This window comes from Syngnathoides biaculeatus, chromosome 20 (assembly GCF_019802595.1).
Source record: "Syngnathoides biaculeatus isolate LvHL_M chromosome 20, ASM1980259v1, whole genome shotgun sequence".
Lineage (NCBI taxonomy): Eukaryota > Metazoa > Chordata > Actinopteri > Syngnathiformes > Syngnathidae > Syngnathoides > Syngnathoides biaculeatus.
Genome location: NC_084659.1, coordinates 16,113,340 through 16,131,418, shown reverse-complemented (window position 1 = coordinate 16,131,418; position 18,079 = coordinate 16,113,340). Strand labels below are relative to the sequence as shown.

The 18,079-nt window shown below is 42.5% G+C and overlaps 1 long non-coding RNA gene and 3 other non-coding genes across 4 annotated transcripts in view; 2 read left to right on the top strand and 2 right to left on the bottom strand.

Annotated features, from left to right (window-relative positions):
• Positions 1-3,858: 3,858 nt before the first annotated feature.
• Positions 3,859-3,931, top strand: trnav-cac (transfer RNA valine (anticodon CAC)). Its single transcript has one exon. It is a non-coding gene; the product is annotated as a tRNA-Val (tRNA).
• Positions 3,932-5,773: 1,842 nt separating this feature from the next.
• LOC133493528 (uncharacterized) overlaps positions 5,774-18,079 on the bottom strand; it is a 52,135-nt gene continuing 39,829 nt past the window's right edge. The window contains exon 4 of the long non-coding RNA XR_009793040.1: positions 5,774-5,813. This is a non-coding gene — a long non-coding RNA (uncharacterized LOC133493528). The remainder of the gene's footprint in view (positions 5,814-18,079) is intronic.
• trnaw-cca (transfer RNA tryptophan (anticodon CCA)) lies at positions 9,428-9,499 on the bottom strand. Its single transcript has one exon. It is a non-coding gene; the product is annotated as a tRNA-Trp (tRNA).
• On the top strand, positions 14,580-14,651 carry trnac-gca (transfer RNA cysteine (anticodon GCA)). Its single transcript has one exon. It is a non-coding gene; the product is annotated as a tRNA-Cys (tRNA).

Below are 18,079 nucleotides of genomic sequence, written 5' to 3'. Positions count from 1 at the left end.
AACATTATCATATTGTTTTATTTCATCAATAAACATTGAAACTCAAATTTATCAACAATTAGAGTAATGAGTATATTCTTCAATTAAATATTAACACTGCAATAACTTTTCTGGACCTGCAATAATGTTATGTGACAAAATATAAAAAATATGGAAATTCAGATAAAGATGTTTACATTGGAGGCGGCATGGTGGATCAGCTGGTAAAGTGTTGGCCTCACAGTTCTGAGGTCCCGTGTTCAACCCTGGACCCGCCTGTCTGGACTTTGCTTGTTCTCTTCTGACTGTGGCTGTTTGTCTCAGTGTGTCCTGCGATTGGCTGCCAACCAGTTCAGCCTCCTGTCCAGTGACAGCTGGGATATGTTCCAGCACTCGCCATGACGCTTGTGAGGATAAGTGGCTAAATAAATGGATGGATGGAAGGACCAAAAGGTTTCCCACACAGAAATTTTCCATTGTTTGATGTCAGTGTGACATGTCAAATCCCCTTCAGACGTTTTATCAACTCTTTGTCAGTGAAGAGGTTAAGAGAGATGTGACATCATGTCGTCACTCATTGTGGAGTTCAGAGGCCGCCTGCTGGTGATCCTCCACAGTGCCCCAGATTTGCAGATTTTTTTTACATATTTCTAGGTCCAGATTCGCGTGAAGTTGAGAGCATTTTGTTCGTGGAAGCTTCCCACTAGTTGAAAGACATTAATTTCTTTTTAATGGGGAAAATGCCTTTGATATACTGGACACGCAAATAGAGTCATATTCACTGCTTTTACAAGATCATTTATGAAAGATCACAAATACATTTGACAGTCTATAACCCCATATTCCCGTCAATCATTTGCTTATTTGTTATTGACATCACTAAAACATTGGACAAAATGCATACAGTGTTGAAAGTATGGGTCTTCATGCTTTGTACTTTATTTTTTTGTTGTTTTGTGTTTTGGCTCAAGAACTTATCTGGACATTTCAAAAGAAAACAACTTATGTTGAGTTTCCAAACTCGGCTTTGTTCAAATTGGCATGAGAGCATATCATACATGGCTGTCATCTGTCATTGCACCACATGAACAACAGCTGGTACCCAAAAACATGTCAATCACTTGTGTAGTATGTGGAAAAATCAATTTATTTGGGTGTCATCATTAAAATCACAAAAACACAGCAGGCGAGTGCCACATCCTCTCAGGCCTCATGCATGCACCCCAAAACTGTCCACAATCATCAACAAAATTAATGCAGACATCTCAACTCTTGGCAACTTCAACTACTGAAAATATTACAACAATCTGACGGATATTTCAGATTATATGGATCAAATAAGATCAGATGCAGTTTCGGAACATGAACCAACACAACGCGTTCGATCCTCATCGTGGGTCATCCGATGCTATGACAGCCAGGCAAAGTATTTCTGTCACAAAATGACATCGACAGAAAGGTCTTTGTGATCTATATAGTCCATACACACACAAAACAGAAAATTTGTGGTGCAGTCAATTAAAAATTTAACTGAGTTATGTGGAAATCAATCTGCTAGAATTTCTGTTTTACCTTTTTGAATTAGTGAAGACATGTTTGTCTTCTTTTCTTTATGAGGCATTTCACTGTTCTTTTTATTTTCATTTTTTTAAGTAAGTGCTCCAACAGATTTCTCTATCACTATTTTCACTCAAAACTACCCCCCCTAAAAAAAGTAAATCATATAAATTTCAATATGGAAAGAATTACACCAAAGAAAACATAAACGTTAAATGACAAAAAGTCATTGGCTCCTCTTTGATGTGACAGACTGACATATCTAAAATATAATTCGGACAAAATCTGTCTGAAAAGCAAATATTTCATCACTATTGGATTCCAAAATTACATCTATCTTGCTCACCCCCCCCCTCCAACCCTTCATTCATGATTCCAGATTTATTGAATAAGTGTCTATATAGGCCTTTTAAAGTATAAACATTTGCCTATGGGAGGCAAAGATAAAATACATGAACAAGAAGATACAATAATAGCTGTTCCACAAAATAAAAGAATGTATATTTTTGTGAGTCAGTAACATATCAGGGGCGTCCCACGTTGAGGATTCAGAACATTCGGTCCAAATTCAGCAAGATCTAAATCTTGAAGCCCAATTGTGCCCTCCGCCAACGTCGGAAGAAGGGACCTGAGATGTATTAGCTATGATCCTCTATGGCAGAAATATATCAAGCGACAGCCACCCACTCGAGAGGACCGTCAAAGAGAAGGGTCCACATGCATTTTCCAAACTGCTTATCCTCAACAAGGTTCACAGTTGTGCCAGAGCCTTCCCCAGCTAACATTGGGCAAAAGGAACAAGAGACTGTAAACTGGTTGCCAGAGAGTTCCAGGGAACATTGCAAAACCACCAATGAGTAGGAATAGAACCCATACTGCCTACATGAAACACAGGTATGTGTACCACTACACCATCAGTGACCAGACGTGAACAGGCTGTCTTATAGCATCAGCTTTGTGTGATTGTGATTCATAGCGCGTTTTAATGTATTCAAAGAGCTTCTCTTTCTGGGAACTAAGCTTACAAGTGTCTTCGTTCGTATAGTAGACAATATCTATACCTGTCCTGAGGAAGACTGGGGTTCGAGTCCCTGACGGGGACCTTAAATAAGGTTGACTTTTGTTTTTCATGGGCTTCTTCTTTGCAGAAAGCAAGCAGAGCAGCTTTATTTCCAAACAGGGACCTCACGCGTCTTCGGCAAATATGACAACTACTGTCCTACACAACTGACATTGTTGCTTTCGTGATGTCTATCTGTGCGACCAGCAAACCACCTCATGAGCTTGCATTGCTCATGTGTTCAGGTGCAGTTCCTCGTGGGCAGCTGTGCAAAACCAAACAAATTGCGAAACACTGAAACATTCTTGGGCAGCATGATGATGCAACTCGTTAGACTGTTGGCATCAGTTCTTGGGACCGAGGTTCAAAGTAGGAGGAGTCGTTATATTCACTTTATACGTGTGAGGTTCCTGCTTGGAAACAAGGCTGCTCGGTTTGCTTTCAGCAAAGACGAACCTCACGAAAAGCAAAAAGTAGCATTATTTAACTACCAACAGGGAATGAAACCCCGGTCTTCCTCATGACAGGTGGAGATACTGTCCACGATACTAATGAGACGACCCTTAGTCTCCCCATCCTGCCAAACGGAAGCCAATATTCTCACGGGATGACCAGCAGCTCAGAACAGACAAAAAAAGAGTTGACATGTTCTCTGCGGGAGTTTTTAATCCGCCCACTCCGATCGAGTGAAGTCATCATCATCATCATCATATTTAAATATTCACTGATTTATAAATAATAGATTGAAACACTTCAATCGTAAAAGAAAACTGTCAATGAAGTGTGCAGTGCTGTACACAAATGGATTTCACGGTGAAACTGGAAATTGAAGATTATTTTGAAAATATTCAACTAAGTTCCTGAAACGCTGAAACAGAAACGGACACAATTTTCAAATTCTTGTACTTCCTTCCCTGCCTGACGATGGTGATGGGGGTTAGATGTTAGATGTAGACTTGAGATGTGATGTGGGTGGGCTGAGAGGTGAGGTCTGCAGCCAGACTCTCTTGAGTGCAAGAGGACCAGGAAACCTGTTGAAAGAAAGAGCAAACTGAGCATCCAGGACACTTTTTGCCACAAAGATTTTGTTGTTTTATGTCTCAAGTCAACATTAATCCCATTCCAGTGTTGCTTTGATTTCATATTTTAGCTTTAATGTAAATTTAAGTTTAAATTTAAATTTAGTCAGCCCTGAATACTTGTTTCCCCTGTTAATAGTCTCTGAAGTCGAGTTTCATGTTTCATCTTTCAACAGTACAGTAGTTTCCATAGTGTAGTGGTTATCACGTTTGCCTCACACGCAAAAGGTCCCTGGTTCGAGACCGGGTGGAAACAAGCTTTTGTTTCTCGCTTGCTTGTTAAGGAGCTGTATTATTTATTTATCTATTTATTTGCTCATGTTGTAAATCTTAAGGAGAGTGGACGTTTTCATAGGTTAATACTGCTGATGTGTGCCTGGTAATTGTTTCAAAACTGGGTGCGAGGAAGGACTTTACGGTGTTGCAGCTGTTGAGCATTGGCCTCAGAGTTCTGAGAATATGGGTTCAATCCCATCCCCGTTTGTGTGGAGTTTGCACGTTGATCCCGCACCTGCGTGATATAGTGCTTAGTATACTGTGTTGTAGTTGTAGCAACCCTAGTTTAGACCCGAGTCACAGCAGGACTAAATTCCAGGAGTTCATTTCTTTAGTCCTGAGGTTTGAAATTTGCGTGGGACAGTGACAGTCCTTAAGATGGGCTTGAGGGGGGCTTTCAGCCACTGTGAGGCAAATGGTGCAATGGATAACATGTGTACCCAAATGAAGCCTGGCAGCCAATTAATTTCCATACGGTCCAAATTTTCATGGTGCTTTATTTGCGCTATGGCATCATCAAGTGGTCGGGAAGTCAACAGTGTTGAGAATTCTATGGCTATTTGCTCAAGAAAATTTTTGAATGTGCTTGTGTTACTATTTGACATGTCTCACACGCCCCTCTAACCAAGACAACCCAACAAGACCCCTGAGTACTTTTCTAGGACTTGAAAATTACACTTCTCACAGCCACAATTACTCAAGGATCTTACTGCAAGAACAAGGTGCACAGAAATGAAAAACATGATCACTTGTCATACTGGCTGTTGAAATTTCCAAAGAGATCTTATTGGAATTTTCAAACCCTGGACCTCATGGAATCCTGGTCGCCTTGAGGATATAACCCAACAACAAGAACCTACAAAGAAGAGCACATGACTTCATTAATTGTCAAATGGGCAACAAGGGTGTTTTAAATGATGGAGATAATCGCATATCTCATTAATCATTTGGCTGGCACCCAAAACAAGGATCGTTCGCCTTCAACCATCACAGGAATGTTCAATGACCCCTTTTGCTTGCTCCAAGGGCCACCTTGAGCAAACGAGCAACTTGTATTATTGCAGCATACTGACCAACTACAGATGGCATAGCTGGGCTTATCCAGGAGTTGAAACCAGGACCTCTCAAACCCAAAGTGAGAATCATGCCTCTTGACCAACGAGCCACATCAGTCACCATCCCCGTAAAGTTTCGCAGCCCTGGATGATTCGGTCACCTGCCATCCACCAAACATTGCCTCTCACACTCCTCATCTCCTGCACTCACCCTGAAATCATATCCCTCTTTTTCATTCCTTCCTCTGAGATGCCTGCGGTTCTTGGTAATCCCTGGCTTCAAATTACAAGACCACACTAGACTGGACCCATTGAACGATCACTAGATGGAGTCCTCGCTGTCGCTGCCACTGCTTGCTTTCTGCTGTTACAGCCTCCAAAGACGCTCCCCCTGCTGCCGACCCAGTAGACCTCTCTCCAGTTCTGCAAGAATATCGTGACCTCTCACCAGTATTCAGTCAGGATTTAGAAAATTTCTTGGAAAAAAAAAGTTATTCAAATATAGACCCATCTTTGAAAACTATGTATTTTGTAGTTAGTAGTAGGAGTAGTTGTAGTTTAGTGATGTCAACATCAAATAAGCAAATGAATGATTGAGTAGAAATGTATTTGTGATCTTTAATAAATGACACTTTTTAAAGCTGTGAAATTTACTCAATTTGCTTGTACCGTATATCAAAGACATTTTCCCCATTAAAAATGATGATGTCGCACTCTCATCACTAATGAAGAGATGATGAAAAATCTAAACTCACATGTCACACTCACACCAAGCGATGGAAATTATCTTTGTGGGAAATCTTTTACCTGGAAAACCAAATGACACAAGAGAAATGTGTTCCCTGCTCAGTTCGTGATCAGATTCTCTCCTCCATATTGTCCTGATCAACACGACATGGGGTGTGTGGTTCACACACACACACAAATGCACACATGCACGCGCACACACATGCACAAGAGCACACAAACACAGACACACACACAGGTACACAAAAAGTTTCAGTTTAGTGAAAATATTTACCCAGGTCTGTGCTAACTCTGATTCAAATATTGATCTTTCTAGAATTGGGTGGTACAGTGGATAAGGTGGAAAGTCCTGAGTTCACTCACGGACCTCCCTGTGTGGAGTTTGCATGTTCTCCCCGTGCTTGCGTGGCTTTTCTTCTCACATCCCAAAAAAACATGCAACATTAATTGGACACTCTAAATTGCCCCGAGGTGTGATTGTGAGTTTGGCTGTTTGTCTCAATATCCCTTGTGATTGGTTGGCAACCAGTTCAGGGTGTACCCTGCCTCCTCCCCGTTGAAAGCTGGAATCAACTCCAGCACTCCCCTTGAGCCTCGTGAGGATAAGCGGCAAAGAAAATGGATGGATGACTGGATGAAGAAAAGAGAGTCACCACCAACACCTCCAGGAGAAAGAAGTCATCAGGTCTTGATGAGGAAATAGAAGACTCATCTTTATTTTCATGAACCAGCAAGCAAATAGAAAACATTTGTTGTCTGCATTTTACTCATCACAGTAAACACACACACTTGTTAGTGGAACACACTGGAGCACCGGGCAACTTAAACAACCGGGGAGCAATTCAGTGTATCTGTGTCTTGCTCATGGACACCACAGCAGAGAGTTTGGGTGGGGTCTTGAGCCGACTGTTGTTTTCCCCATGGTGACAGTCCAGCTAAACCATTGGTCCATGCCCATTAATTTGGGTCGATGTCAAAAGTTGAAATCACCAAAAACATTGTCAGGCAATTAGTGTTAAGATTAAAAAAAATAATTGATGAAAAGCCTTGGCAAACATCTACCCACATGCCGAGTTTTCTCTCTTTCTTGGTCCTCTTGCACTTGAGAGAGTCTGGCTGTAAACTTCACCTCTTTGGGCCCCCACCTCACACCTCAAGTCCCATCCTGCAGACCTCAACCGCCACCGTCAGGTAGGGAATAAAGTATAATAATTTTGTTCAATATTTCACCTTTCACAGAAACCATATTAAAACCAAAAATGATTTCCTCCCCCATCTTTTTCCAATTTCATCCATTTTTGAAAAAGCTCGATCAAGCCACGAGAGCGGCGCTAAAAAAGATCAAGAAACGTGGGTTGCCTCCTCCTGGTCTTGTGAAATGAGTGTCAAGTGTTAATCTTTGTGGCTCGTTGGTCTAGGGGTATGATTCTTACTTAGGGTGCGGGAGGTCCCGGGTTCAATCCCGGACGAGCCCCTATTAGAGGCTTTCTTTGACAATTGTCACATGACATACTATGTGTCAAAAAGGTTGATACTTTCCAGTCAGTCACAAGGCAGTTGTGGTTGATCGCGATGGCGTGCTGAGAAAAAAAAAAAAAACATCAGCTGTACTTATTTTTTTTTTTAACTTTAGCTCACATGTGCAAATAACGACAGTACTGGAAAACACGCTGTCAGTGAGTCCCGCCCTATTTTCAGCCCTCGCTTAAGAAATCTTCTCAAACATGAGTATGGATGCTGTAGTCAAGAAGACAAAAATGTATCACTTTCATACGGAATGTTAGGCGGATTTCTTTTTCACGATGTCATTGTTGAAGTGCGTTTGCCTCATCTGCCAGTGTAGTGAATTGTGGAACGGCATCTTCGAATTGTTTATGGAAAATACGACACTGACATTCCGCTGAAAAGCAAGCTGAGAATGAGGAAAGTGAACGAACTCAAATCCCAATTGGCCGCACAGCAGTCACTTTTCACACAATATAGTTGAACAGCGAAAGCCGCCACCATCGTTTCCGGGTTCGTCACATCTACATAAAAGAGACTTAGTTGACTCGTTGTTCCAATCTTTTAAACATAAGGTGGGAATATTATCTTCAATAGAATCTCTGTAGCTGTAAATGAGTGCAGTGACACAGCACTGTGAAGCCATGGCTGACATGTGGAAGGACATTGGAGATTGTGAGTGTTTCTTACTGCAAAAAGGTGAAGCTGACAGAACCCTTGTCAGCGAATGGAAATTTGGGAAAAAGGGGTTTTTCTGGGACTTGAAAACTGGACTTCTCAAGGTCACAGGTAATCGTGAAACATACCGCAAGAACAAGGCCCGCAGAAATGAATAACATGCTCACTTGTCATACTGGCCACTGTGTGAGAACGGCAAAGGATTCCTGGCTGTTGACATTTCCAAAGAAAGCTTGTCGAGAATTTCAACCCCGGGACCTCTTTCAGTCCTGCTCTCCTTGTGAAGTGTTCCCCAAGAACAACACGCAACACAGAAGAGCAGACAACCTCATAACTCATCCGCAACAATCAAGCACATAACTCAACGATGATTTGCTTTGCTATCCAACCTGCTCACTCCGAGCGAGAACCTCAGCGAGAGAGCAAGAATCATACCACGAGACCAACGAGCCACAAACCTTGATTGTTGACACCATTTTTAGAATCATGACACAAGACCAGGAGTAAGCCAACAGCTCTTTATGGCTCCATGGAGCTTTTTCATCTGATTTAATCTTCTCTCTATTTTATAAGAGAGACAGATTCACAGATTTCTTTTCACAATTTCTCTCAAAAAGCTTTCACTCAGGTATCTCACAAACAAGAGGAAATATATCACAAACCAAATATATGATTTACACTGCAACAGATGAAAAGAATATAAAAAAAATTGCCTTTTTTGCTCATGAGATGATCAAAACCCTAAATTCATGCAGTCTCTGAACAAAATAATGGGAAGGGAGTATCCAGTGTTGAACTGGAGACCTCTCAATCTGGAGTCAAATGCTGTACCACTGTGCTACACCCACATGTGGTACTTTGACCCATCAGTTCTGTAGACAATTCAATATTCATAATTTGTTCCATCTGTGAAATGTGTATGATTGAGAACTGTTAGGATCAAAGGATCTGTGCCTACCCTCTGCATTAGATCATTTTAGTTTAATTCCCGATTGTGAATAATGTTTTACTTCTGACACTCCCGTAGGTCTGCTTTAGGACCCTTCCACTGTTCTTGGTCCCTGGACAAAGCGATTGAAAAGTCACCTCTGTGGTGCAGTCGGACCCTCAAGTTTCTTAGTTAACGATGGGGTCGTTTCTGTTATGTACGAACATTACTGAAAGGCAAAATGATGTCAGTTGTGACCATAGTAAACACACTCAAAGTGGTGAAGAGTGAGCAACGCTTCTCAGCTATTTTCAACAGTTACTTCACAAATACAAAAAACAACGGTAAAATTTTGAATGAGGACAAACTTGGAACAAGTCGACATTTTGATTTTCACCCAATAACTTCAAGTTTAGACCACAGTAACAAATGAAACATTCCTGACAAAAGCAGAATTCAGTCAAATGCTCGACCAGTCAGCTCCAATCCAATGATATGTCCTTTCCTGTGGTCGAGAATGTGAATTTAAAGCAGAACGTTTGATATCCATTAGAATGCCAAAAAATGACCCTAATGTGATTTGAACACATAACCTTCTGATCTGGAGTCAGATGCACTACCGTTGCGCCACAGAGCCAAGGAAGTGAAATTTTTGTAGAGGTGTAAACTCAAAACTAGGGTATATATTTGGCAACCAATGCAAGTCACTGACATGCACGACTGGTGAATTAGTGTCAACAAAGCTTGCACAGTATTTGTCTAATATCTCAGGAGTGGGCAATTTTCTCGCATTTTTGAGAGGAGAGTTTTTTTTTTGCCCGAGATGATCAAAACCGTGAATTCATGCAGTCTCTGAACAAAACTATGGACCTTCTGCAGCTCTGTTCTTCATGGAGACTTGGCTTAGTGGACGAGTGTCTGATGCCGCCATTACGCTCCCTGTCTTCAATCTCCATTGTGTGGACCGTGTTGCTGAGCTAACATGGAAACTGAAAGGCAATGGAATATGCTTGTATATCAACGAGAAATGGTGAACGTAACACAGCTCAGCACACACTGAAGCCTGCTTTTAGAGTTGCTGGTTTTGGACTGTAAGCCGGTTTATTCACCACGTGATTTCTTTCATCTTAGTCGGTGTTTACGTTCCGCTTCAAGCTAGCATCACTAGCAACACTGCTAAAACTCTTCACGCAGATAAATGAGTTTGAGAAAAAAAAAACACCCAGATTTGCTGCTCATTATCCAAGTAGATTTTAACCCATCTAAACTTAACCACAAACTCCCTAAATATAAGCAGTATGTTAAATGTCCAACAAGGGCAAATAACACCTGAGGTCATTCTTACACATCCATCAAAAATGCATATCGGGCAATTCCTCGTGCACCCATTGGCTTCGTTGATCACTGCTTGTTGTACTTAATACCTACATACGGGCCAATCCAGAAATCACAATGTATGATTTTTTTTACAATTTATTTGTGTGATATAGCTGCAAATAAGGATTTGAACACCTGTCTATCAGCTAGAATTCGGACCCTCTTAGTCTGCCTTTAAAAGTCCATCTCCACTCCATGTATTATCCTGAATCAGATGCACCTGGGTGAGGTCATTAGCGGCATCAAGACACCTGTCCACCCCATACAATAAGTAAGACTCAAACTTGTAACATGGCCAAGACCAAAGAGCTGTCCAAAGACACCAGAGACAAAATTGTAGAACTCCCCACGGCTGCAGAGAAATTGCCAAGCAGCCTGGTGAAAAAACTTCCACTGTTGGAGCGATCATTAGAAAATGGAAGAAGCAAAAGCTCAATCGGAGTGGAGCCCCATGCAAGATATCACCTCATGGGGTCTCAATGGTCCTTCGAAAAGTGAGGAATCAGCCCAGGACTACACAACAGGACTTGGTCAATGACCTGAAATGAGCTGGGACCACTGTTTCCAAGGTGACTGTTGGTAATACATTAAGACGTCAAGGTTTGAAATCATGCATGACACGGAAGGTTCCTCCCTAAACCAGCACATGTCAAGGCCAGTCTTAAATTTGCCAATGACCATTTGGATGATACAAAGGACTCATGGGAGAAACCTTTGTAGTCAGATGAGACCAAAATGGAACTTTTTCACCGTAATTCCACTAATCGTGTTTGGAGGAAGACAAACGATAAGTTGCATCCCAAGAACAACATCCCTGCTGTGAAACAACATATCAAAGCTTTGGCGTGGCCTTGCCAGTCTCCACACCTAAACCCTAGAGAAAACCTTTGGAGGGAACTGAAACTCCGTGTTTCTCAGTGACAGCCTTGGAACCTGTCTGATCGAGAGAACATCTGTGTGGAGGAGTGGGCCAAAATCCCTTCTGCAGTGTGTGCAAACTCTTCTTCTTCTTCTTCTTCTTTTCCTTTTGGCTTGTCCCGTTAGGGGTCGCCACAGCGTGTCATCTTTTGCCATCTTAGCCTATCTCCTGCATCTTCCTCTCTAACCCCAACTGCCCTCATGTCTTCCCTCACCACATCCATAAACCTTCTCTTTGGTCTTCCTCTCGCTCTTTTGCCTGGCAGCTCCATCCTCAGCATCCTTCTACCACCAATATACTCACTCTCTCGCCTCTGAACATGTCCAAACCATCGAAGTCTGCTCTTTCGAATCTTGTCTCCAAAACATCCAGCTTTGGCTGTCCCTCTAATGAGCTCATTTCTAATCCTATCCAACCTGGTCACTCCGAGCGAGAACCTCAACATCTTCATTTCTGCCACCTCCAGTTCAGCTTCCTGTTGTTTCTTCAGTGCCACCGTCTCTAATCCGTACATCATGGCCGGCCTCACCACTGTTTTGTAAACTTTGCCCTTCATCCTAGCAGACACTCTTCTGTCACATAACACACCAGACACCTTTCGCCAGCTGTTCCAACCTGCTTGGACCCGTTTCTTCACTTCCTTCCTGACCACACTCTCCATTGCTCTGTATTGTTGACCCCAAGTATTTGAAGTCGTCCACCCTCGCTATCTCTTCTCCCTGTAGCCTCACTCTTCCCCCTCTACTTTTCTCATTCACGCACATATATTCTGTTTTACTTCGGCTAATCTTCATTCCTCTCCTTTCCAGTGCATGTCTCCATCTTTCCAATTGTTCCTCTGCATGCTCCCTGCTTTCACTGCATATGACAATATCATCTGCGAACATCATGTTCCAAGGGGATTCCAGTCTAACCTCATCTGTCAGCCTATCCATTACCACTGCAAACAGGAAGGGGCTCAGAGCTGATCCCTGATGCAGTCCCACCTCCACCTTAAATTCCTCTGTCACACCTAAGGCACACCTCACCATTGTTCTGCTACCATCATACATGTCCTGTACTATTTTAACATACTTCTCTGCCACACCAGACTTACGCATGCAGTACCACAGTTCCTCTCTTGGTACTCTGTCATAGGCTTTCTCTAGATCCACAAAGACACAATGTAGCTCCTTCTGACCTTCTCTGTACTTTTCCACGAGCATCCTCAAGGCAAATAATGCATCTGTGGTACTCTTTCTAGGCATGAAACCATACTGTTGCTCGCAGATACTTACTTCTGTCCTGAGTCTAGCCTCCACTACTCTTTCCATAACTTCATTGTGTGGCTCATCAACTTTATTCCTCTATAGTTCCACAGCTCTGAACATCCCCTTTGTTCTTAAAAATGGGAACTAGAACACTTTTCCTCCATTCTTCAGGCATCTTTTCGCCCGCTAGTATTCTGTTGAATAAGTTGGTCAAAAACTCCACAGCCATCTCTCCAAATTGCTTCCATACCTCTACCGGTATGTCATCAGGACCAACTGCCTTTCCATTTTTAATCCTTTGTAGTGCCTTTCTGACTTCCCCCTTAGTAATCATTTCCACTTCCTGGTCCTTCACTCTTGCCTCTTCAACTCTTCCTTCTCTCTCATTTTCTTCATTCATCAACTTCTCAAAGTATTCTTTCCATCTATTTAGTACACTACCGGCACCAGTCAACACATTTCCATCTCTATCCTTAATCACCCTGACCTGCTGCACATCCTTCCCATCTTTATCCCTCTGTCTGGCCAACCTGTAGAGATCCTTTTCTCCTTCTTTCGTGTCCAACCTGGTGTACATGTCTTCATATGCCTCTTGTTTAGCCTTTGCCACCTCTACCTTTGCCCTACGTCGCGCATCTCGATGTACTCCTTTTGCCTCTCCTCAGTCCTCTCAGTATCCCACTTCTTCTTCGCTAATCTCTTTCCTTGTATGACTCCCTGTATTTTTGGGTTCCACCACCAAGTCTCCTTCTCCCCTTTCCTACCAGAAGACACACCAAGTACTCTCCTGCCTGTCTCTCTGATCACCTTGGCTGTCGTCGTCCAGTCTTCCGGGAGCTTCGGTTGTCCATCGAGAGCCTGTCTCACCTCTTTCCGGAAGGCCGCACAACATTCTTCCTTTCTCAGCTTCCACCACATGGTTCTCTGCTCTACCTTTGTCTTCTTAATCTTCCTACCCACCACCAGAATCATCCTACATACTACCATCCTATGCTGTCGAGCTACACTCCCCCTACCACTACTTTACAGTCAGTAACCTCCTTCAGATTACATCATCTGCACAAAATATAATCTACCTGCGTGGTTCTACCTCCGCTCTTGTAGGTCACTATATGTTCCTCCCTCTTCTGGAAATAAGTGTTCACTACAGCCATCTCCATCCTTTTTGCAAAGTCCACCACCATCTGCCCTTCAAAGTTCCTTTCCTGGATGCCGTACTTACCCATCACTTCTTCATCGCCCCTGTTTCCTTTACCAATATGTCCATTACAATCTGCACCAATCACAACTCTCTCTCTCTCTGCTGGGGATGCTCAGAACTACTTCATCTAGTTCCTTCCAGAATTTCTCTTTCAACTCTAGGTCACATCCTACCTGTGGTGCATAGCCGCTAACCACATTATACATACACCCTCAATTTCAAATTTTAGTCTCATCACTCGATCTGATACTCTTTTCACCTCCAAGACATTCTTAGCCAGCTCTTCCTTTAAAATAACCCCTACTCCATTTCTCTTCCCATCTACTCCGTGGTAGAATAATTTAAACCTGCTCCCAAACTTCTAGCCTTACTACCTTCCACCTGCTCTCTTGGATGCACAGAATATCAAAACCTTTCCTAATCATCATGTCAACCAACTCCTGTGCTTTTCCTGTCATAGTCCCAACATTCAAAGTCCCTACACTCAGTTGTAGGCTCTGTGCATTCCTCTTTTCTTCTGATGCTGGATCCGGTTTCCTCCTCTTCTTTGTCTTCGACCCACAGTAGCTGAATTTCCACCGACGCCCTGCAGGTTAGCAGTGCCGGGGGCGGGCGTTGTTAACCCGGCCATGACCGATCCGGTATGGGATTCTTTAGATGAACGCTCATATTTGTTTGGCACAGTTTTTACGCCGGATGCCCTTCCTGACGCAACCCTCTGCATTTATCCGGGCTTGGGACTGGCCGACAGATTGCACTGGTTTGTGCCCCCATAGGGCTCCATTCTACAGGAGACGTGAGTGTCAGAAGTAAAACATTACTCGCAATCAGGTATTAGACTAAAATGATCTACTGCAGCGGGTAGGCACAAATCCTTTGATCTAACAGTTCTCAATCATACACATTTCACGACTGGAACGAATGATGAATATTGAATTGTCTACAGAACTAAGTGGTAGCAGGAAGACATGGGGGTATAGCTCAGTGGTAGAGCATTTGACTGCAGATCAAGAGGTCTCCAGTTCAACTCTGGATGCCCCCTTCTTCCTACTTTGTTCAGAGATGGCATGAATTTAGGGTTTTGGTCATCTCATGAGCAAAAAAATCCTCCCCTCAAAGATGGTTGAAAATTCCCCACTCGTGACTTGAATGACAAATACAGTGCAAGCTTTTTTGACACTGATTCACTGGTCGGCCATGTCAGAGACTTGTCTTGGTTGCCAATTATATACCCGACTATTGAGTTTATGTAGTAGTGTGATGCTATTGTGCTATAATAGGAACAGGATGTGGAAGCGCGGTTTTATTTTGAAAGGCAGCACTTTCATTTATTCTTTTTTCTTCTTTTCAACATCATTGTGTGTTAAAAATCTTCGTTGTAGGGGAAAATGCCGTTGCCGTTATTTTGAAGCCACACTTATAGTGTGGCGGGAAGAAATACTTCCTCTTGTTTGTGAGATTCCTGGTGGAAGGCACACTTTTTGTTCTCCTCCACTCATTTTCATTGTTTTGTTGTAGAGTGTGAATATTAGTTAGTTTAAAACATTTGCAAAGCAGGTTTAGTCACAGAGGCATGGTGTTGAATGTGTTTCATGAATTTCAAACATAAACTCGCTAGCTGGAGAAGTGGAGATGTCGAGGTCCGTGTGCGTCATTAGTCGGTGGCCATGTTCTTTGTGCAGTGTGAATGAGTGTCAGCAGAAGCCGCGTTGTGACTGTGTTCCTGATGTTACAGAGTTTTGAGAGTAATTGTGAAGAGAAATCTATGAACATCCGTGAATGTGTCTCCTTTATAATACAGCTATGCGAGTTTATGCAAGTTTTTTCATATTGTTTTCATCTGCTGCAATGTAAATCAGATGTTATTTGTTTTTGTGATATATTTCCTCTTGTTTGATGGACTCCTGAGTGTCAGAGTTTGAGAGTAATTGTGAAGTGAAATCTGTTAACATCTCTGAATCTGTCTCTTTAATAATACAGAGTAGATTAAACCAGCCAATGTGTGTCTTCTCATTCATCATCCAAAAAAAATACACAACGCAGAAACAATAGACAGGCACGGGGAGAACATAAAAACTCTCCACAGGTAGGGCTGGGAATGAAACTTGGACCTCAGAACCGTACCATGATTCTAAAATTGGTGTCAACAATGAAGGTTTGTGGCTCGTTGGTCTAGGGGTATGATTCTTGCTTACGGTCCGAGACGTCTTGGCTTCAACTCCTGGATGACACCCTCTAAAAGATTGTCATGTGGTATACCCTGTGGCAAAAACATCTCTCCTTTGGCTTGTTGGTCTTGTGCAATAATTCTCAATTGTTTCCTGTTACAAGCTCCCCAGAAAAATAAATAAATAAATTCAGAGCCCCCCCAGAGTAAACACCTATGTAACATTGTATATAAAACATAATCTAATGTAATCCTAATAAAACATTCAGGAAACTGCAAAAGAAAGAACGGTTGCTCGATTTACGAAAAATAATACATTCATTGTTTGGGATTGATTTTCACTAGGGTGGTGCTAAAACACGACATGTGACACGAGAGCCACGGGTTCCAATCCTGGTCGAGTGGCATGATAAAAAAAAAAATGTCAATAGGTACATTTTGTGTCTTGTTAGTCGAGGCAGGACCATGCTTCTTGCTTTGGGTGCAAGAGGTCCCAGGTTCAAAGACCTCGGTATTTTCAACACTATGAATGTAAAATTGAAATTGAAAAATATAGATTTCTGTTACAGGATGGTGCGTAAAGTACCACAAACCAGAAAAGTCAGACATTTGGATTCACACAAGTAAAAAATGGATTCCCTCAGGAAAATAAAATTTGCCACAAGTGACAGAGGGCAAACATGCAGTGGGGGGCAGGTGCGTTTACACAATTAAATAAAAACCAGATGAGACTGAAAGTCACTGATGGTGTTGTGGTACACACACCTGACTTTAGTGTGGGCAGCGTAGGTTTGATTCCTGCTCAGTGATGGTGTCAATTATGTCCCCTGTGACTGACTGGCAACCAGGTCATAGTGTCTTTTGTGTGGTGTGAGTTGGGATGGGCTCCAGCACTCCTGTGACCGTTGTGGGGATAAGTGGCTTAGAAAGTGGATGGATCATTCATACGCATAATTGGGAGAGCAAAACCGGAACTCCTTTTATTTTCACACATGCACACTTTTTCACCCCATTAAGAATGAGAGCATACACAAATCCTGACTAGACCGACTATGAAGAATAAACCCACAATGCATTGCACAGTTAACATGCCAGTTGTGTGTCCCTTTCCCGGGCAACGGAATCCGATATTCTCCCCGGGGGACCAGCGGTTCAGAACCACAATCAAAAAAGAGTTGGCATGATCTCCGTGTGGGTTTTCTCCGGCCACTCTGGTTTGCTTCCACGGCATCAAAAAATCAATGGTAGATTGATTGAAGACTCATCATCATCATCCTCATCCTCATCCTCGACCCTTCTTCCCTTTTTAAGTCGTCATTGATTTATTAATAAAAGAAACACTTCAACCGGAATGAAAGGAGTGTGTAAATGAAGTGTGCAGTGGTGTACATGAATGGCTTTAATGCTGAAACTGGAAATTAAAGATTATCTCGTAAATATTCCACTAAATTCTTTAAACACTGAAACAGAAATGGACACAATTTTCAAATTGTTCCCTGCTGATGATGGGAGTTGGGGGTCTGCAGGATGGGACTTGAGATGTGAGGTGGGGGGAGGGGGGTGTCTAAGAGGTTGAGGTCTGCAGCCAGACTCTTTCAAGTGCAAGAGGACCATGAAACCGAGAGAAAGGAAAGGAAAAGCAAACTGAGTGTACAGGCAGATTTTTGCCACTAATATTTTATCTTTTTGTTTTTAACGCGCTTCGTCTCTGACCGTTGAGTTTGGTCTGGATTTGAGTCACCAAATTAGCTGGGAACGGTTTCAAACTTCGACACAATTCTCCCATCACCACTTTAAAGGACTAAAACACCATTTAAACCTTATTATCCGGTTGAACGGTTGAAAGAAGTGGGGCGAGTGGAAACCCCAACAAAAACTTGCTTTTCAGCCTCGTATTCCTTACCTTAGCTCGTAACAACAAGACCCGTTTGTGATCAATTTGTGGATGTTGAAGAAACGTCGAACGTGAGTAACTTCATAACTTATACAACGAGGACCGTGAGGACTTGAGAAATTTAACAAGTCTTATCTCAGTACCCAAATTGGTGCTCTATCGTTCGCATCGAAGCTGCTCGCTCCAAGTTATCCTCCCACGCTCACGTTTTGCCTACGTGGAGTATATAACGAGGACCAAACATCAATCGTCGACTCAACCTTGAACTACTAGTGACGGCCATTGTGATTTGAATCCCCTCCATCCACGTATCCTTTAAATCGCCATACCCTTTATATTTTTAACACAGGTAGTACATGATTTGTGTACCTTATGTGCTAACTGTGTTTTTTGTGATTGCTTTCATTTG